Source organism: Aphelocoma coerulescens, chromosome 4A (assembly GCF_041296385.1).
Source record: "Aphelocoma coerulescens isolate FSJ_1873_10779 chromosome 4A, UR_Acoe_1.0, whole genome shotgun sequence".
Taxonomy (NCBI): domain Eukaryota; kingdom Metazoa; phylum Chordata; class Aves; order Passeriformes; family Corvidae; genus Aphelocoma; species Aphelocoma coerulescens.
Genome location: NC_091018.1, coordinates 11,517,525 through 11,534,018, shown reverse-complemented (window position 1 = coordinate 11,534,018; position 16,494 = coordinate 11,517,525). Strand labels below are relative to the sequence as shown.

At 44.5% G+C, this 16,494-nt stretch overlaps 1 protein-coding gene across 6 annotated transcripts in view; it reads right to left on the bottom strand.

The window, feature by feature from the left end:
• Window positions 1-11,835, bottom strand: part of STAG2 (STAG2 cohesin complex component) — a 76,235-nt gene extending 64,400 nt beyond the window's left edge. For 2 of the 6 annotated variants that reach the window (XM_069015344.1, XM_069015342.1), the window contains exon 1: window positions 11,639-11,835. The gene's annotated coding sequence lies outside the window, so the exon portion shown is untranslated. Of the gene's footprint in view, window positions 1-10,346; window positions 10,649-11,638 lie in introns of those variants that run through there. The other 4 variants (XM_069015339.1, XM_069015345.1, XM_069015346.1 and 1 more) reach the window with 3 other exon arrangements.
• Window positions 11,836-16,494: the final 4,659 nt, after the last annotated feature.

Here is a 16,494-nt window from a genome sequence, read left to right as displayed (position 1 = left end):
GACTGAAACCAGAGAAAAATGTACATCATCTTCCTGCCTGCACAAATTAATGCAAATCAACTGCAGTCCTGAATTTCTTTGTGGAGCTCTAACTGATCTATGACAGACTTTGCAACATTTCAGGGGAAAAAAAAAAAAGATAAAATGGAGATCACTGCAGAGATTAGAGGACTACTTTTGGAATTGGCATGTCAGCCTAATGGTTTTTATGTGTAAGACCAGGTAGAAAAGTAGTAGATGACAGCAGGAATGAAGTTTTCTTTTCCTGGCTCTATAGTTACAGAAGATTACTGTTGGACCAGGTAACTGATACAACACTTCAACTACTGAAATAGCGAATATTTCTGTATTCTTACTGGCCAGAACGTCCCATATCCTCTTCCATGCAGAAGCAGCACACATTTGACTCCACAGGAATTTAACCCACAGAAAACTACTCCTCTTCACAGTTTAGCTCCTTAAATCAGTTCACCTGTAGGGTTCAAGTGGTCATAAAACACACACAAGGCTAATAACAGAACATGTGGTCAGGACACAGAGACAGAACCACCCTGTTAGCAGCACCTACCCATGGAACTGCCCTGTGAATGGGAAAGCTCATTTCCAGTAGCTTGAAGTGAACAAGTATGGAAGGAAGAACACTATGAATGAGAGAGGAAATTCTGCATGTGAAATTATGTTGAAAAATTACTTAGTTACGTAACTGCCTAATTCTGTTTTTTCACATTAGTGAAGTAACTAGTCTCTCCACCAACTACCCTCACAGAAAAAAACCTACATTTTCAATGGACTGCCAGTTTGATTTCTCCCCTTCAAATCCCATTCAAAAAGCCTTTAATGTTTGATAGGAATTAAAAAATTAAACACTCAAGACAAACATTTGCACCATCAACATCTGTCAATGTATTCCAAGATTAGGTTTTTACATTAAAGCAGTTACTTATACTGTACATATTAGTATGTGGAATATGTCAACATATTCCACAACAGAATGAAAAAGATAAGATGATACAACCAGACACACAACATACTTTTGAAATGGCTCTAGTATTCATCACCATATTCTTACACGTTTCTATCTTTCCTATCTTTCTTGCTGTATTTTTCTTCTTCACAGTAATCCCATGTCATCTGCTAGGATGCTTAATTCCATATATATTAACAAGCAGTGCTTATTGTAAAGGAACTGAAAAACTTCAGTAAGTTTCTTAAATCCCCAAGCTACCAAGAACATTGAGTCAATCTTGCATCCAAAAGAACCATTAGAATTTTTCCATGCTTCCCTTCACTGGAGATAGGGGAAGACTAAGCCCATTTGTAGGATTCTGCAAGAATGCATAAATCCTCTCTTCTAAACAAAACTTCCCTAACCAGTTTTGAATGCAAGGTGTGCTTTGCATAGTTTACAGCCCCGTGGCACAAAAAGGAAAACCCTTGAGAATTCAATTTCACAGAGATTGTTACTGCATTTGGGGGTGAATAGGAAGAATTGTAATGAGTGACCTACTGTATATGAAGAGGATGACTTTCTACATTTTATTCTATCCAATGCTATTGAACTGAAAGTGTCTAGAAATGTTTTTGACATTTTTATATCATATTGATCTAAACAATCTGTGTCTTGCCACCTTTGAAAATTTCTGCTTAGCACCAACTACTGCTCTGAGGTACAATCATACTCTGAGTTAACTTTCATAAAACCACAGCACTGCTGAACAGAAATTGAGCAGTATAGCAGAGACAATGCAATGCAGCATGAGAAGTAAAATTCCTAAAGGCTGATTTTTTTTTAATTATACTTCAACTGTCAAGCCACAGCTCTTCTGTGTGCAAAATCTGGTTTGTTTCACAGCAGAGTGGTAATACAGCATACACATGTCACTGCATCAGCAATACTTTTTAATTGATACACATTTTTTAAATTAATCAAATATTAATATATATCAGTTCTGAAAATCAAATATTAATATATATCAGTTCTGAAAATACAGCATTAGTTGAATGGAAGCACACTTAATAAAACAAGAACAGTTTAAACACAGAATATTTCAAAAAAAAGTAATTCAGTGGGGAAGAAAACCCAAACAATTTTCCATTCTTATTGAAGCATTTGCCTTGTTAAACCATTTCTACATTTGGTAAATCAACATGCAAAAGCCAGTTTCACCTTTTCTTTAGCCGATTGTTTATTAAGCAAGTGATAACAGACCTATACCACAGATCCAAGAGAGATACTTGTGCAGCTTTCCTTTCTGGTTACCATAGTTTCAAATGAACTGTAGATTTCTAGAAATAATACTTATGAGAAGGAATAAAAATATCACTGCTTAAATATGAACACTGCAAGAAGAATCATTTTGATTAGTGTATGAATGACACTTAAGTTAACAGGTAAATGCTTAGAAAAGGAAATTTGATTTGCAAGACTTCGTCAGACACAGTAAGTGAAGCCTGAGCACGGACAGGAGGAGAAGGATAAATACAGCACATGGAACGTGAGGAAAGAGAAAAGTAGGCACCAGAAAGTCATTCAACAGCCATTTACCTGTCTCTTTTTCAAAAATTCCTAACAAAAAAAAAAAAAACATCACCAGCTCTGAATCGGGACATTATGGTCTCAAGCCTCCAACACTAAGGGTGTTCATAAACATATGCTAGGGGGGGAGGGGGGTGAAAAACATGAATATTCACAGGAATTTAAGATAACTTTAAGACTGGAAATAAAGAAGGACCTTCCAATAGGAACTGCCTAATAGACTGCCAGAGAGATTGTGGAACCTTCTTCCTCTGAGACATTCAAAACTTGACTGGCCAAGTGGCCTTACAGGACAAGACTTAAGGAAAAGGCTGGATTAGACCCTCCAGGTGTCCTTTCCCACCTATATGCAATTCTGTGACCAAGAACACAAATAATTTTTTCATTGTGCCATTACTTCTAGGAAGCAACTGCACATTCATTATGCAAAGCTTTCTTTCACGTGGCGTTTAAAGAAAGTATTTTGGATACAGTTATTCAAAAAGGTACATAAAAAAACCAATAAAAATAAAATAGTATATAGCCATACACCAAACTGGAACTTTCCTGCAAGAATATTGTTCCCATCCCAAAATAGTACAAAACAGACAGGTTTTACAAATTCCTACGTTTATTAATCTTAAATTATTAAGATGATAGTCTTTCCTTTTCAAATGTATTTAAACTGTATTCTTTAACCTAAACCAAAATACAATATATCAATTCTCTTCCCTATTTCTCTGCAGCAAGCACAGCTCTGCCATGTAATATATAGACTGCAGCCACTGGTCATTCTTGTTTTGAAGGAAAAAAAGAAAAAAAAAAAAAAAAGGCTTGATCAAGTCTTCCCAGTTTCCTCCCTTGGAAAAAAAACATCATAATAATCAGTGCTCTGTTTCTTAGAAAATCAGAAGTAAAATGGCCAGTGGTCAGGATGCACCGCCATCTTACACAAACTAAATTAGTTCACCACTATATCCATAATTATAAAAAAATGTCTTATTCCAGGACTTATGTCAGACAGTCACCTTCAAATTGAAAACCAGACACCTCAAATGCACACATAAATTACGAGGCTGTGTTCTTGACATTTACTACTTACATTGGGGTTTTTTTTTTAACTTCAGTAATCTATATATTCAATTACCCACAGCACATTAATAAAAGTAACACATGAAAAAATATAGACCTTCAATATTCACACCCCTACTCCATACAAACCCTACTTATAATGAACTCTCCTTGCTGGAAGATTACATTCTGACCAAAAAAAAAAAAAAAAATCAGCCAATTATATATATCACTTGCTTATTATCTGCTTACTAAGACTTGATATGGTCCAAATTTTCAGTTGATCCTTCTTAAGGGATGAACTGAGAGCTTTACCTGAAGAAATAACAAGTAATACCAAGAAAGACTAAAAAAGCCTTAGCTGTAACAGTTTATTTTTATTTGTAAACAAAGTAGAAGTCAATTTTCTTTTGCCCAGATATGATGCTGCAAGGAAGGTCTTAAAACTTAGGCTGAAATCCTATGCTCAGAAAGAATCTGCAATTCAGCCATAACCAAGAACTGCAACATTACCTCCCCATCAACAATGCCCATCTCTTTCCTGTCAGTTAACATGGATTAAGCAATAAGAAAAAAACTGCATTAAGTCCTCTTTGCTATGTGACAACACACAGTACAACACACAGTACAACACACAGTACAACACACACCTTCCCAGGAAGCATCAAGAGAGTGTTCATCACATGATGCCTGCACTTGCTGGGACTGAGGTACCACTGGAGAAGGGAGAAACCTGAGGGGAACCTGCAGGTAAGGTCAGGCGTCCTCCACATCACCCACAACTCACTCACTCACAGGCCACAAGCTAAGCAGCATTTCACCAAACCTTTACAGCAACTCCAAAGCCAAATTTGGAATGCAATCCCAACTAAATAAAACATGCATACCTGAGGTTTGTTGTTACTTTTTAAAATAGCCAGTAGTTTCATAAATGTTTTGTCTTTCCCAAAATGTCAGTATATTCAATTTCATTATTTTGTTAATAGGAAACATTGAAATTTCAGCTATAAATATTATCAATCTAAACCACTGCAGTGATACCCATTATACAGCAACAGGCACCATTTGAGACCTTTTCCAAAACACAAGCAGAAGTCATCAGCTTGTTCTATCAACCTTGAACAATGGGAACAGATGCAAAAATACTTTCCTCTCTAGAGCTACACAGAAACAGTAACAAAAAACTGCTGTAGAAAACAAACTGCTTTCTAGTGTCACACATATTCCCTCACTCTAATATAATAACTAATCTTTAGTGGAATAAAGCATAGAAAACTAAAATGCATAAAAGGTTGTGTAAGGGCAGGACTAATAAGCCATTAAATTCAGAGCCATAAGGAAAAAAACCACTCACCTACCTACCAAAAAAAAAAATTCACAAAAAACCCCAAAACCAACCAACACATGTTCTCAGATACTTTTTTGGGTAGGTATTGTGATCATCTTCTCAATCACAGATCACAAACTACCCTGCTATATATGCCAGTCTTCTTACATCTACTCCCTCTTCTGATCATATTCTTTTACAAAAATAAGCCTTCCAAAGGCAGAAATCGTAGCTAGCTATGTGCAGAATAGAAAACAATGAAGTATATACCAGGACAAAGCAGCTATCTGACAACTAACTTAGTTTCCCTCTGAAGCCACAATAGGTCAAGAGGTAGCTGCACACAAATATAGTCCTGTATGTCCTTCATTTCTGACTCAAACTGGCATAAAGAAATTTAAATACAGACTAGTCCTGTGCTCCTCCATGCAAATCTGTAGCCAGTACAGGCAAGGAAAAGCCAACTGTCACATGACAGGCAAAGGGGTACCCTGGGGGATCAAATTTTCCCACATTCCTATCTCCAAAATTGGATGCCAGATATCAGAAAATATTTGTGAAAGAAATGTTTCTCTTTCCCTTCTTCCTACCCAAGATTTTGTAGATCTAGGAGACTTAAACAGTGGAACACTTGGAAATAAACTGTTTGAGTATTCTGTGAAATAATGGAATGGCATAACCCATCAAACCTAGCATTCTGGTCTAGTCTCAGAGATCTCACCCATCAAACTGACAGGATCAAGAAAAAAAGAACACAGGTTATGTGTTGATACCTGAACAGTGAAACATCTTTCTTGAGACAGAAGCCAGTCAGACAACAGCCCCTCAAGCTTCCCAACTTTAACAAACCAGGACCAGTCCTACAATTGTCTGTGATGATCTAAATGAGGGTCACCTTCAGAGATTTCCCTGACTTTGTATTTATTCTCACCCCCAAAAAAAAAATCCAAATTTACCAGATTTTTATGAATTTCAAGATGAGAATACTAAAGGAAAATAAATTCTAGTTTAAACAACATACAATTAAAACTACAATTTTAACCTTGTACTCTCAAAATGAGTTTTTGCTATAGCACTCTTAAGTAATAACCTGACTTTGTCAAAAGTCACATCAGATTCCAAGGCTTACCCTTAAACCACAAAGATACAGAACTTTTTTTTTGAAAGCAGATTTTTTTTCTAATATAAAAAGCCAACTGAAGTAACTGCAGTAACCTTCAAACACGAAACCTGTTCACTGAATGGAAGAGCTTAACTGGTTTACTCTTGAAAGCAGTCTTTTAAAGGGAACAAACGCTCGCCCGAGAGCTGCAGCTCCGCAGATGTGACACTGCCGCCAAGGCGGCCGAAGGCGCTCCCCGCCACTTGCCCGCGCCCCGTCCATCCCTCCCAAGGCTCCGCCGCCCGCGCAGCCGCGGCCCCGCCGCCGGGGCGCCCCCTGGGGACCGGGGGCGGCCGCTGCACGCGCCGCCCGCAGCCAAGCGCCGCCGCCGGGAGCTCGGCACGCCCCGCGCCCCGTCCCGCCGGGAGCGGCTCCACGCCCTTACCCAGGGCGTTTCATCTGCCTGCAGCCCTGTGCAGTTCCACCTCTGTGCGCAGGCAACAGGACAGAAGAGTCAGCAGGCAGAAGGAGGCCCAGAGCAGCCCACACCGCAGAACTGCCGGTGCCAATGACCCAGGAACTATGGGACCATGAAGAATTCCCATTTTTACTGAGCCTTTGAGTTTAAGAGGGGAGCTGATCTAAAACGCTGGATGGTATTGAATCTAAACCACAGCTATAGGCTTCTATGTCACCATTTAAGTTTTTGTGATGCACATGAAAAAGACCTCTTTCCATTCCTCCATATATTTGTTGTGTGCAAGCTTTTTTTTTCCAACCTAAAACTCATATAAGATAAAGTTTTCAGAATATGAATGTTTAAAGTGATACTGAGAAAGAGAGCAAAGCTTTTATTTAAGAGTATTAAACTGGTATGTTGATGGCTGCTATCAATCACTTCTTTCCATGACAAAACAAATACTGAACCAGATGAAACTCTTGGAAATTCTCGCATCTCGCTGACAGAGACCAAATCGACAACATATTCCTCTTTCCAGTATGTTTTCTTAATTACACACATTGAAGAAAAAAAGGAAAAATATTTTAAAAAAAAACCCAAACCCACAAAACAAAACAACACCCACCACCAAAACCCAACAGTACCATTTTGGAAATTCACACCTACAATATTCTCCTAAGTTTTCAAATTAGTCAGAGAAGAAATGGCCACTGTAGGCAGAGATCACACTGAGTTGAAAACCTTGTCTCATCTGACAAAACACAGAATTCCAGTACCACAACGAACAAGCACAAGTAACAAGCAGAAATATTTGCTTATTTTCTGGGATTCATTTGGTGAAAATAAGCAACCAAAGTATTTCAAGTTTCTGTAAAACATACAACCTGTTTTTGCTGGCACACAAGTTTCAGAAAAGCTCATCCTCCTAAAATATTTGCCTGCAGCAAAACAACTGAGACAGTAAGACCACAAATGAAAATGACAAACGAGGATTCTGGAATCATTCTAAATTTGAACCATAAGTGACAAAGAGCAATCTAATTTTAAGAAGTTCATGAAGCTTTGATGTGCCAACATCATTTCATGACTTAACTAAGTCTAACACAGTTGCTCCCACCACTAAGAGCAGGAACTTTCAAGTGGTTTGTTGCCTGCAGCTATTTTCTACAGGAGACTGCAGTAGCATGTAATATTCAAGAGAAGCTGTCTACATTACTTTTTTTTTTATAATTCAGTTGCTGTTGGTAAATTATACTGAGACAAAATAAACCTAGGGAGTATTTAACTGACAATTCTATTTACACTCCTTCCAAGTGGAAATTGTTTCACTCCAAACATTGAAAGACTTGAACACGTAAAGTTCAAATGTGATATATTTATGGAAGTTTAGTTAGATTAACAACCAGCTAACTGAATACTCCAATTCATAAAATGAAGGCTATTCAAGTAACACAATGCATTTTTAAACTGAGTATTTTAGTAAGCTATGAACTACCAATACGTTGTCATTTCACAGACCCAATTTCTTTTAAATATATTCAAGTATCACAGAACGCTTGATTTGAATCAACTCAAATTAATTTCACTTTTCAATTACAAAATATCAAGACTTTATATCTAGAAGATGAGAGCTGTACATAAATTTTAACTGTTCTTAAATTATTAAATACAAGTTTAACAAATCCTTACATTGCTTATTGATTCTATTCAGCATTATCTTCCTGAAACTGTAAATGCATGAAAAAGCTCCAAAAGCATAACTCTGGCTGAAGCACATAACTTGGGAGTTATCTGAAGTCTAGGAAGTATCACAGAAAAACTAAGTCTCTCCTATCCCCAAGTTCCATGCCTGTGGGTTTTTTGGTTGGTTGGTTGAATAAGCTTATACAACAGCCAAGCTTAAGTTTACCATAGCTAACTTAATACAAACAACAGCAGCAGAAGTTCAGGGGGTTTGTGTCACAGGTTGCACAAAGCCCACCCATAGACAACACCATAAAATGTCACCGGTTTTGTCAAAAACAGCCAACATAAGCCCTACGAGTTACAGAGCAAGATCTATTTGTCAGAGATGGGATTCAATTAATATTTTTCTCCTTTGTATAATTTCGAAGCTTTTTTAGTCTTTGCTTAATCAGAACAGTGTGGGGATTCCAGCCCATTCACCTCCAGGGCTATCAGCAGCAAAAATTCAAGTTTATGCTAAATGCAAGGCAGTTCTCACACCATGTTGCATTTAGTAATGAAACTGTTATCATGGCTATAAAAGAAAACAAACTATGTTACCCAAGGAAGAGCCCTCTACCAGATCTGTGGTACTAGGCTGTGACTGACCACCACGAAGACCAATCACAAAATTATGAGTTGAGGATAATGAACAGGTAATACCAAGACGACAGAGATTAATGATTGCCAACTGCACAATCACTCGTGGTATTTATTTATCTGCACACCATCAGCGAGCCTGCACATGGGTAGTAAGTCTTGGGAGAGTTCAATACCAGATAAATACTCCAGAAATAATAATAAATAGATTGCTGATTTAAGGAAAAGAGACTATGAAAAACGGAAAAAGTTGTTTCGAATGGCCGAGCACTACAGACGAGAAAGAAGTAATCAATCACAAATCGAGACGGAACTGCCAAGAGTTAACAGGGAGACTTAAGCTTGGAGAACACCTCGCTGTAGGAACTCTCATTCTTGGTCATTTAGAAGAGGGTTCAACAAAACTCCCAGAGAGGATAAAAGCGGCCGTGCAACGACTTCCAGGGAAGCGATCCAAAAGGCGTTTTCCTATGGTTCCCTTCCAGCAGCCTCGCGAGCCGTGCACGCGGGACGCCGAGCTAAGCCCGGGCAGCGCCGGCCGCGCTCGCCCCGAGCCGGGCGGAGGGGCCCGGCCGGGCCCGGAGGAAGCGGCCGCCTCCCGCGCGGCGGTGGCCAATGGGCGGCGGGCGCGGCCCGAGGCGCGGCGAGCAGGCCCGGCGGGGCCGCCGTGACGCACTTCGGCAACCGCCCGCCCGCCCGGACCGCGCCGGCACGGCCCCCCCGCAACCCGCGCCGGGCGGCGGCCCCGGGGCGCGCAGCGAAAACGCGGGGTCACACCGGCGGCTCAGGCACCTCGGGAGACCGGACACGGCAGGGTGTGGCTCGGGGAGCGCACGGAAAGGGAGAGCTTTCGAGCGCGGGCGGGGCAAGGGGGGGGGGGGGGGGAAGGTAGCAGCGCTACCCGGGCTGCCAAAAGTAATTAAAAAACAAAACAAACGAAACAAGCAAATAAACAAAAAATACCCCAACCAACCACCCACCCCACCTGCCCCCCTCAGTAACTAGAGCACTGGAGTCGACAGAGATCGAAACTTTGTGTCAGCTCCTAACGCCGCATCCCGTGGGAACACAAGAAAGGAGAGCCGAGCCTGGGCAGTAAAATAAATAAATAAAAGCAGCGAAAGAGGGGCCCGATCGCCTCCGCGCCCGCTTTCGGGGGCGAGGAGGAAAAAAAAAAAAAAAAAAAAAATTGAGGTCGGTGGGTCCCGGATTTCCACGGGGCAGACGGATTACACAACGCTACCAGAACAGAGGGAGGCATGGAGGCAGAAAGGCCGGGAGCAGAGTGGTGCGGGCCCCCAAGGCCAGCACGCCCAGCACCAGGGATACGCTTGGGCAGGGAGAGGAATTCCCGGAAAACAGGGCCTCCCTGCCCAGCCATCTGCGGCCGCTCACTCCGCTGTCCCTCCGATCCTAACCACAGCAACAACTACATATATATATATATATATATATACACACACACTTTTCTTTTTTTTTTTTTAACCTGTGTAGAAAAAGCAAGCGCCCAGAAAAGAGAAACACCAGGAAAGCTCTCGTTTCCTACCTGGGCAGGGTTCAGCTCAGTTCAGTGCGTGCCGAGGGGGAGGGGGCAGAGGAGCACTATCTAAAACAAAAGTGGCGCCAAAACCCCCCAGTAAGAAGCATTCTCCTTCCTCCTCCTCCTGCCCCCCTCCCCCACCGGGGCCGGCGAGAGCCCAGCGGGGTTCCAGCAACACGCGGCTCCCGGCATCGGGCGTCCTCGGCACAAGTTGGCAAGCGCCCTTTCTTTACAAAAAAAATAAAGGAAGCCGAACGGAAACTGCCACAACTCTTCCTCTTAGCGGGCAGCCGCCGAGGAGCTCGGCCAAAGTCACTCGGAAGGGAAAAGTCGACCCACAAAGGCCTTCCCCGAGCTGGGCGCCGGGGCGGGGGGGGGGCAGCGAAGGGAGGCGGGGGGGAGGGAAGGTGCAGGTCAGTCCCCACGTCCTCCCTCGGGCCGAGGGAGTTCCGCTCCCGCAAGCCCTCCTATGCGCTCACAGGGAAAGGCGCCCAGAGTTGCCCCAGCTCTGGGAAGAGAGACTGAGCACAGAAAGAAACCCCGATCCCTCGGCACTTCCCTGCGCGCTCCGGGAGCGGGCTGGAAGGAAAAACTCGGCTGCTGGGCAGCAGGGAGCAGGGGGAAGGAAGCCGTGGCGAGCGCTGTCAAGGGTGCGAGTCCCCTGCCCGCGGCCTCCCCCGACATTCGACCCCGGGGCACCGGCAGCCGCCCCACCATTTTCTCTGCGCGGCCCAGCGCTCCTCCCGAGCACAGCGCGGGCCCCGACCCCATTTCCCTCGCTTGCCCACCCGAGCGGCCCGGCCCGGCTCGGCTCGCCCGCACACACACCCCACGCACACAATGCCCGAGTCCTCCATCTTGCCGGCAGCCCCTGCTCGGCTCGGCAGAAGGGGGGAGGAGGAGGAGGAGGAGAAGGCGGTTCTCCATTTTAGCTCGCCGAGCGCCAGGCCCGGCCTGCCCGCGGCCGGCTCTGGGGAGGAGGAAGGGGGCCGGGGCGGGCACGGGGGCCGCTTTCGGCGCCCTCTCGCTCTCTCACTCGCGCTCCGCTCGCCTCCCCCCTCCCCGCCGCGGCGCGCCGGGAACGGGGGGTGGGGAAGCGGGGGGCTGGAGTGTTTTCGCGGCTCGGCCCCGCCGTCCTCCATCTTGGCTGCGCGCAGTCCCCGCGGCCAGCCGGCCTGGCGCCCCGCGCGGGCCCGGGCGCCGCGGGCCTCGGCCCGGCCTCTCATCGCCGCCGCGCACCGCGATTCCGCGTCCCCCCGCCAAACTTCCAGAAGCTTCGCCGCCATTTTCTAACTTACCTTGCCCAGTGTCGGCGTAGGCAGCGAGGAGGCCCCGGCGCGCAGCTCCGCTCCCGTATCCCCGGCGCGGCTCGCCGGCTGCGCGCCTGTCCCAGCCGGTGCCGGGCTGTGGGCGCGGAGGGGGCGCGGGGCGCGGGCGGGTCGGGGTTATTTAATTTGGCGGCGGCGCTGGGGATTGTTTGGGGTGTTCGCTGCTCGGCGGCTCGCGGGCGAATGGAGGGCGCAGGCGCCACCTGGCGGCCGCCCAGCGGGGCCCGCTCTCCTGGGCGTGGGGCGACACCTGCCGGCCGCCTGCAGCAGCGCCGCGCCGAGCGGGGTAAACAAGGTGCGGCGCATGCGCGGGGCCGCGCGCGGGGCGGGAGCGCAGCTGCTGCGGGGCGGGAGCGCAGCTGCTGCGGGGCGGGCCCGGGCTGGGATCGGGATCGGGGCCGCGGCACGGCCTAAAAAGGAGCGGCCGCTCGGACACGGGGCGAGCTCGCCGGACGCGCCTGGCCGCACGCAGGCGTGGGGCCCTTTGCTGTTGCAACCTTGGAGTAATTGGACGTAATCGTCCGGCCGAGGCAGAGGTGGGCCTTACCGAAGTGACCTGCGGAGCCAATGCCGCCGGGCCGCCCTCGCTCCCTGCGCGGTGCCGCCGGGAAGCGAAGTCGTGTGCGAGGGAGCCCGTGGCTTGGGAGATAAACGTGCGGCTGCCCACATGGAGGTAGGGTGCCTTATCTTGAGAACTGCAGGACACGCACAGAGGCAGTGTCTGCTGGCACCGAGGGCAGTTCGCGTGGTTGGGAGCGTTCTCCAGAAACGCTTTCTGCTTCTGCCCATCGCCAAGTGTGTTCGTAGTTAGATGAGCATTTGTGGGATTCGTTTTTTCTCCCTGCATGAGGATTGTATGAACCTGAAGCTCTCCATATAAGCAGTACAGAATTCTTAAAGTAACCAGATATACAATTTGTGACACACCTTTTTTTCACTTTATTGTGTAGTGCTAAGCACATCGTTTATGCTGAATAGTTCTATGTAAGATTATATTTAGATCAGTCAGCACAGTAATAGTTTTGTCCTGGTAATTCGTCTCTAATCACCCTCATGTGTTTATCTGCTTAAATTTTGGGGACAGTGTTAGCATAACTAAGCAGTCTCTAAGCCGAGTTACTCTGCGCACCTGCCTAACAAAGGCAGGATACTTAAGAGAAAAGTATCTACCAGTTCCAGTCTTTTCAAAACTGAGGCATCCCGCAGGAAAAATAACACTTACAATGGAAATCGTGATCAGATTAGGAGTGTTTAAAATAAAATTTAAATAAAAAACCAGCGTAATGTAAGTTGATGACACCTAGGAATTCTAGATACAATCTGTCAGTTGGTACATGAGACAGGCTTACAAAAATAAATTCTATTTCGTAGCTTGAATTCACATTTCAGATCGGTTTGCACCTTCTGTCAAGTTTAGAGGAAACAAAAAAGAAAATAAGCAGAAAGACTGCCTTATAGGGAACACTTTAAAATAGCATCCTGAATGCCCAGTCATACAACTATGTTCATGGTTTCAATTACAGCTACAGGTGCTGCTGCTGATCTTTAATCTGATAGTGTCTGGAAACTGTAGAAGAATAGCGTATTTTAAAAACCCCACCAAACTTAATGTAAGCCTTAAAAATTATCTGTAGTGTTATAGAATGACACTTAGGAATAAATGGAAAGGAGCTGGATCTGTTTGTGCCTTTCCCATACAAAGTTGACTTCTGACAGCTGCCAGATAGACGACTTTCCATAAAAATAAACTACAACATTTTGCCTGCACACAGAATTCCAGTAATGTGTCTTCTGCTTGAGATACAACAGGGATAACTCATATTACAACTCCAAAACTTTGCAAGATTATAGCAGTTTACTGCAGGAGCTGGCAGGAGCAGAACACAAGGCAGCTCCAGTCAGCCTTGCATGAAATACGTGTACAGCACATGTATTTTGTTCTGTTCCAAAAACACTGTAGTTCACACCTGAGCTCACAGCTGAGAGGTTTTAGGTAAATGTGTTTACCTAATGTGAAGAAAACGTGACATAGTTTTTAAGGTGTGGTTTTGAAGGAATGAGTGTGCAAGCACTGACAATACCATGGCAGAGAGTTCAGCCCATTTTCAAAGCTGACTCAGGCCTTGGAAGCCCAGACCCATAACACTTCTAGGTGCCCTGACTCACGCGACAGAATTTGGTTTTTTCTGCTTGTGACAGAACATGGAAGCGCTCTAGAGACCAGACTCCAGGTCTGGTCCAGCACATTACAAACCCCTGGTCACAGAGCCTGCCTAAGAGGATTTCGAACTCCCCATCAATTTCCTCCCTTGCAGTTGTTTCATTCAGCTGTTAGCTCAGCCCTGTCTTAGCAAAACTTGCCTCATCAGACAAGGGGGGAGGGACATTTGTTTTCTAAGGGACTGGTTTGGTTCCCACCCCCCCAACCCAGATAATTTCTCTGAGCTGTTCCAGCACAACTGCAGGAGCACTTCAGTCAGCACAGCTGAAGGTGCTGAGCGCTCTGGTGAGGCCAGGAAAGTTTCTGCTCTGCTCCAGTGACCAGAAGACAGGAATTTCTTAAGTCAACTGTGCCCTGTGAGGATTCCTCACCTTTAAGGGGGCCAAACTGGCTCTCTGAAGAGCTTAACTCCTGCATTTTCCTCATGAAGAGATCATGCTTCTGGGACTGAGCCTTCCAGTTGGTACAACAGGGAAGAGGATGAAAAGCAGTTCCTCTGCAAGCACACCATTTATTTCTAAGCTACCAATTCCAGAGTGGGCTTCTACCATTGGTTCAGACTTTGGGAAAAAAATAAAGACCATCCTGAAGTTTCTGTATAGTTTTAGCACAATAGCGTCCTTTCCAATACAATGAAAAATGTAAAAGAAAAATAAGTGTTATCTAAGCATTATAAAGAAATAGAGGTATTTTAAATTCTGACCTGTCTAGAAAGGATTTATATCTGATAGAAAAGAAGTTCTGTGAAAAACTAGGAGAAAGTATTTTACTGAACTATGTCATCTTTCTCAAAAAAGCTACTCTTTAGGTGCTTCAAAGTCCATCATTTCTGATATTGAGCCCAATTTAGAGAGGATTTAACAAAGACTTTACAACAAGCACTGTTATTATGCTTGATCCAAAGAGAGCTTCATGATCAGTCACACAGGAAACTGAGCAAGGAGAGGGCAGATACCAATTCCGTGTCTGAATTAATGGCCAGAGGTTCACCACTGGAGAAGATCAGAATAAACTCAAGCTGCCAGATGGCTGATTCATTTTTCCAGGCAGGAGATTCATGCTCATGCTACTTCCTTTTCTTTTCATGCTTCTTCCTATTTTTTCTCCTGTGGAATAGGAACCCCCTCTGCAGTTCCGTTTCCTCATTTGTATTATTAAAAAAACCCAACAAAACAAAACAACCAATTTAAAAAAAAAAAAACACCACAAAAAACCACCAATACACCACCACCCACAATTATTTATTTATTTATTTATTTATTTATTTATTTATTTATTTATTTTAAGACTTTGCTTTTGAGAATTGGAAAAAGAAACCAGAATTTGTGTATTGGATTTGTCCCAAGGTGAGGTGGTAGCTTTGATGGATAGTGTTGAATAAGGCACGGCCATACTTTTGTCTGCTGAGATGGGTACAGAGGGAAAAAGCAGTCTTCCTAGCCACGTTTTTTTCCCCAGATTTTTGAATCTGGCTTAGTCACTCCAGGGAAATCTGCTCTAAATCCTTTTGAAGATGAGCTATTACATAATAAACACAAATAAAGACCAAAAAATGGGTTACTTTTCCATAATTTGCATGAGAGATTGCACATCAGTAGCTCCTTAGGTCTTTCCCTGCTCTGTGAATAATTTCTTCCCTTTTCCATTTATGTCTCCCTTGCATGCCCCTATTTCTCACCAGGTCTTTCCAGAACACCCAATTCATGTCTGAATTTTCTTTGAGCCAGAAAGTTTCTGCCTGCTCCTTCTGTGAAGGAGCACAGAATCACAGTTTGTCCCATACCACTACAAAGGAAGGAAGTTTTAACTCCCCTTCATTATTAGCTCTAAAGTTGAACAGAATCCCAGTAAGTTGCAGATTCCTTCCTGCTAACTGCATTATGAGCAACAGCTTTACTCAGTCCTCTGTGCCACTTGTTACCCAAAGCCCCATGCTGATTCCCCTGTTTGGGTGAGGTGCTCTTTCTATGTCTTGTTCTTCGAAATAAAAATCCCTTAGTCAGGTTCTAAAGTTCCATCTCCAAACTGTGTAAAGGCCACACCAGGTTTTGGTAGGAAATAATGGAAAGCCCTTCTCCTGGCTGCAGTCAGGATGAGTCTCTTTCACTTGAGCCATCACCTCACCCTAGGTACAGGAACAAGTGTTACCAATCAGGCCACCTCTCTTGGATTCAGGACACAATCTGCTCTGGTTTCTAGATGTAAGGAAGTTTTGGAAGACACAGGCAAGACATGTTTGTGTCCTGTAGCTAAGTCCAGGCAGAGGGACCATGAATCATGGTCCATTTTATGAGTCAGGCACTATGACAGCCTCAGTGACAAAGTCTGAGGAGGAAGCACAGGAACCAGAGAAACATGTTTCAAACTGGGTAAGCCAGGTAAGTGGCAGGGCCCACTTAAAGGCAGCAAAGAATAGTGTGAGACAGAAAAAGGGCTGGGGTGAGAAGCTTTCAAGAACTGAAATAAGGTCAAGCAGGCCAAACAGCACAACTGATGCCAAACAAGGGAAGCAGCTTTAGCTGAGAAACAGCTAAAAATCCAGTGTAACTATATCACACTCTGGGTGTGTAGGGCACCTAACCCATCAGGAACACAAAGCAGTTCT